The following is a 6,074-nucleotide window of genomic DNA, read 5'->3' on the forward strand; positions in this document are numbered from 1 at the left end:
TTGAGAAAGCCCATCGTTGGAATATACAAGCCAAGTTATAATGAAAATTCCCACTAGTATATGAAAGTGATAACTCAAGAGACTCTCTATATGAAGAACATGGTGCTACTGTGAAGCACAAGTGTGGTAAAAGGATAGTAACATTGTCCCTTCTCTCTTTTCTCTCATTTTTTTCTCTTTTTTTTTTTTTTCTTTTTTTCTCTTTTTTTGTAGGCTTCTTTGGCATCTCTCTTTTTTTGGGGGGATTCTTTGGCCACTTTTATTTTCATAACCTCACATGGGACAATGTTCTAATAATGATGATCATCACACTTTTATTTACTTAAAACTCAATATTACAACTCGATACTAGAACAAAATATGACTCTATATGAATGCCTCCGGCGGTGTACCGGGATGTGCAATGATCTAGCGTAGCAATGACATAAAAAAATGGACAAGCCATGAAAACATCGTGCTAGCTATCTTACGATAATGCAAAGCAATATGACAATAAATGCTCAAGTCATGTATATGATGATGATGGAAGTTGCATGGCAATATATCTCGGAATGACTATGGAAATGCCATAATAGGTAGGTATGGTGGCTGTTTTGAGGAAGATATAAGGAGGCTTATGTGTGATAGAGCGTATCGTATCACGGGGTTTGGATGCACCGACGAAGTTTGCACCAACTCTCGAGGTGAGAAAGGGCAATGCACGGTACCGAAGAGGCTAGCAATGATGGAAGGGTTAGAGTGCGTATAATCCATGGACTCAACATTAGTCATAAAGAACTCACATACTTATTGCAAAAATCTATTAGTCATCAAAATAGAGTACTATGCGCATGCTCCTAGGGGAATAGATTGGTAGGAAAATACCATCGCTCGTCCCCGACTGCCACTCATAAGGAAGACAATCAATAAATACCTCATGCTCCAACTTCGTTACATAACGGTTCACCATACGTGCATGCTACGGGAATCACAAACTTCAACACAAGTATTTCTATAATCCACAACTACCCACTAGCATGACTCTAATATCACCATCTTTATATCGCAAAACTATTGCAAGGAATCAAACATATCATATTCAGTGATATACAAGTTTTATGTAGGAATTTATGACTAACCATGTGAATGACCAATTCCTGTCATCTCTCTAAATAGATATAAGTGAAGCAAGAGAGTTTAGTTCTTTCTACAAACTATATGCCCACGCTTTAACAAATGTAAGTGAAGCAAAAGAGCATTCTACAAACGGCGGTTTTCTATGTGAACAGAAACAGGCAATCCAAACTTCAAATGATATAAGTGAAACACATGAAGCATTCTATAAAGCCATACTCAAAAAATATAAGTGAACTGCAATGAGCATTCTATAAATCAACCAAGGAATATCTCATACCATCATGGTGCATAAAAGAAAACTGAAAACTAAATGCAAAAGACGCTCCAAGATTTGCACATATCGCATGAAGGAAACGAATCCGAAAACATGCCGATACTTGTTGAAGAAAGATGGGATGCCTTCCGGGGCATCCCCAAGCTTAGGTGCCTGAGTCTCCTTGAATATTTACTTGGGGCGCCTTGGGCATCCCCAAGCTTGAGCTCTTGCCTCTCCTCCTTCTCCTCACATCGAGACATCCTCGATCTTCGAACACTTCATCCACACAAAACTCAACAGAAAGCTCGGTAAGATCCGTTAGTATAATAAATCAAATCACTAATCTAAGTACTGTTGCAAACCAATTCATATTTTGTTTTTGCATTGTAGCTACTTTAATATAACTTTTCCATGGCTTAATCCACTGATAGAAATTGATAGTTTCATCAAATAAAGCAAACTATGCTTAAAAAACAGAATCTGTCTTAAACAGGACAGTCTGTAGTAATCTGAACATTCACCATACCGCTGGTACTCCAAACATTCTGAAACAATTAGGAAAAATAAACAATTTGTATAGAAAGACAGTGTAAAAAGTTTCAGAACCGTTCGACGTTCTAGTAAAAAATGTAAAATTGCGCACTACAGCCAAAGTTTCTGTTTTACACCGCACAAACCAACAAGCAATGTAAACATCCTAAAGGCAAATCTTGGCACATTATTTTTATAATACAATGGATTTGTACTTTATAAAAGCACACAACATAAGTAAATGACTCTCTAAAACTTCCGGGTTGTCTCCCTGGCAGCACTTTCTTTAAAGCCATTAAGCTAGGCATAAAGTGCTCAAGTAATGGATCCACCCGGATCCCAAGGTATATCAAAGCCAATTTTAATTAACAATGATTTGTGATTTAGTAGTGAGCACAAAGTAACATATATCATGCACTGACGAAGTCTAACTCTCTTCCTATGCATTGTCATGTCATACAAGAACAATTCATGCACATCAAGTAAAGGCCAATGCATATCATAAGCAGTTTCTTGCAATTTTATCTTATTGGAAACATGGAGAGGCGGAGATGTCGTTCCTCTCACATAATAATTGCAAGTAGGAGCAGCAAGCACATGCATATTATATTCATCAAAGTTATCCTGTGCAGTAGTAAAACGCAACCCATCAATATAATCCTTAATAAGGGCAAACTTCTCCGATATAGTGTAGTCGGGAGAATTCAAAAAGATAATAGGACTATCATGCGCGGGTGCAATAGCAACAATTTCATGTTTAACATAAGGAACTATAGCAAGTTCATCTCCATAAGCATAATTCATATTGGCATCTTGGCCACAAGCATACCAAGCATCATCAAAAAGGGATATTTCAAAAGAATCAACGGGATCATAACAATCATCATAGCAATCATCCTTCGGTAAGAACGTAGGGAAACTAAAAAATGTATGAGTTGAAGAGTTACTCTCATTAGAAGGTGGGAACGGGTAGCTAATCCGCTCTTCCTGCTTTTGTTCTTCGCTTTCCTCATCATCTTTTTCATCCAATGAGCTCACAATTTCATCAATTCCTTCTTCCATAGACTCCTGCAAAATATTAGTCTGTTCTTGGACAGCGGAGGAGTCCTGATATATGGTTTAACATAGGCATTAGAAGCATAATTATCATAACAATATTTAAGTATAGAAATTTTTTCAGATTTGTAAAGAGTAGCATCATACGTTTCAATCAAAGAAGCAATTTCATAAGCACCCTTAAAAGCAACAAATTCTTCAATTTGTTGAACATCATAGTAATTATAAACACCCTTAGCATACGAAGATACAATTCCATTATCACTAAACTCACATTGGAAGGGAAGGTGTTTCTTAGGGTCTTCAGAACAACAAGTAAAATCATATATTTCACATAAATTCCAAGCATAGCATTGCAAACGATGAATTTGATCCAGTAAAAGTTTCCCTTTTTGAGATAAGTGGTGTCGCACATAACAAGCATGCTCATCTAAAGATTTGCCCTCAACTAAGCTAGGTTGGGTTTCAGCATGAGCACAAAGGGATCGAAGATGATCCAAGTAAAAAAGCTTCAGGAGTGTGATAGATATTGAGTGGTTCTTCAACCATTGGTTCAGTACGTACCACTAATTTTTTTGGTATTTTGCGTTTCCTACCCATACCCAAAGATAGAAAACGAGAGCACAAAATAAAAACTACTTAGTGATAAAGCAAACAAGCACACAAGAGAATATTCACCCCACGCTATAACTCTCCGGCAACGGCGCCAGAAAAAGGTCTTGATAACCCACAAGTATAGGGGATCAATTATAGCCTCTTTCGATAAGTAAGAGTGTCGAACCCAACGAGGAGCTAAAGGTAGACCAAATATTACCTCAAGTTTTATCGACCACCGATACAACTCTACGCACGCTAGACGTTCGCTTTACCTAGAATAAGTATAAAACTAGAAGTACTTTCTAGGTGTTTTTGGATAGGTTTTCAAGATAATAAAAGCGCGTAAATAAAAAGCAGGGGCTGTAGATAAAGAAACAATAAAGTTAATATAACGAGTGTGGAAAAGTGGTGGTAGGAGTTGCGAAATTGTCCCTAAGCAATAGACACCTTTACTTGACCGATAGCAAGTTTTATGTGGGAGAGGCCACTGCTAGCATGTCATCCCTAACTTGGAATTCTATGCACTTATGATTGGAACTATTAGCAAGCATCCGCAACTACTAACAATCATTAAGGTAAAACCCAACCATAGCATTAAAATATATTGATCCCCCTTCAATCCCGTATGCATCAATTTCTATGCTAGGTTGAAGCTTCTGTCACTCTTGCCCTCCAATACATAGTCCTATCAACATACAACTAACCCTATGGTGTGATCCACGCGCGCGCTCATATGATGGGCACCAAAGGACAGCAACATAACCACAAGCAATATTAAAGCAATCATAGCAGTTCACCAATTACCGATAGGACAACGAAAATCTACTAAGATATCATAGGATAGGAACACATCATTGGATAATAATATGAAGCATAAAGCACCATGTTCAAGTAGAGGGTACAGCGGGTTGCGGGAGAGTGGACAGTTGTAGATAGATGGGGGAAGGTGATGAATATGTTGGTGAAGATGACGGAGGTGTTGGTGTAGATTGCGGTGATGATGATGGCCGCGGCGGCGTTCCGGCGCCACCGGGAGAGAGGAGGAGAGAGCCCACCTTATTCTTCTTCTTCTTCCTTGACCTTCTCCGTAGATGGGAGAAGGGTTTCCCCTCTGGTCCTTGGCTTCCATGGCATGGGAGGGGCGAGAGCCCCTCCGAGATTGGATCTATCTCTCTGTCTCTCTCAGTTTCTGCGTTTTTGATTATGCCATTTCACTGTTTCTTATATTCTCGAACATCCGTAACTCTGATTGGGCTGAAATTTGGACACAATTTTTATCCAGATATTGGCTTTCTTGCGGCGAAAGAAGGGCACCAACTGCCTTACAGAGTGGCCATGAGGGCGCAAGGCGCGCCCCTCACCCTCGTGGGCCCCTCGCGCATCGTCTCGTGTTGATTCCACTTCCAAAAATTCACATATATTCCAAAAAAAATATCCGTCAGTTTTTATCCCGTTTGGACTCCGTTTGATATGGTTTTTCTGCAAAACAAAAAACATGCAACAAATAGGAACTGGCACTGGGCACTGGATCAATATGTTAGTCCCAAAAATAGTATAAAAAGTTGCCAAAAGTATGTAAAAGTTGTAGAATATTGGCATGGAACAATCAAAAATTATAGATACGATGGAGACGTATCAAGTACATCAGAGAAAACTGTTCGCAATATGTCTACACCAACTAAAGAGGAAGCTAATAATGATGATCATGAAACTTCTGATCAAGTTACTGTTGAACTTCGTAGGTCGACCAGAGCACGATCCCCACTAGAGTGGTATGGTAATCCTATCCTGGAAGTCATGTTACTAGAGCAAGGCGAACCTACAAACTATGAAGAAGTTATGATGAGCCCAGATTCCGACAGATGGCTTGAGGCCATGAAATCTGAGATAGGATCCATGTATAAGAACAAAGTGTGGACTTTGGTGGACTTGCCCAATGATCGGCAAGCAATAGAGAATAAATGGATCTTCAAGAAGAAGACTGATGATGATGTTAATGTTACTGTGTACAAAGCTCGACTTGTCGCAAAAAGGTTTTCGACAAGTTCAAGGGGTTGACTACAATGAGACTTTCTCACCCACAGTGATGCTTCAGTCTGTCCGAATCATGTTAGCAATTGCCGTATTTTATGAAATCTGGCAAATGGATGTCAAAACTGCAAAATCCTTAATGGATTTCTTAAAGAAGAGTTGTATATGATACAACTAGAAGATTTTGTCAATCCTAAAGGTGCTATCAAAGTGTGCAAGCTCCAGCGATCCATCTATGGACTGGTACAAGCATCTCGGAGTCGGAATACACGCTTTGATGAGGTGATCAAAGCATATGGTTTTATACAGACTTACGGTGAAGCCTGTATTTACAAGAAAGTGAGTGGGAGCTCTGTAGCATTTCTAGTATTATATATGGATGACATATTGTTGATTGGAAATGATATAGAATTTATTGATAGCATAAAAGAATACTTGAATAAGAATTCTTCAATGAAAGACCTCGGTAAAGCTGCTTACATATTGG

Source organism: Aegilops tauschii, chromosome 3, assembly GCF_002575655.3.
Source record: "Aegilops tauschii subsp. strangulata cultivar AL8/78 chromosome 3, Aet v6.0, whole genome shotgun sequence".
NCBI classification, from domain to species: Eukaryota; Viridiplantae; Streptophyta; class Magnoliopsida; order Poales; family Poaceae; genus Aegilops; species Aegilops tauschii.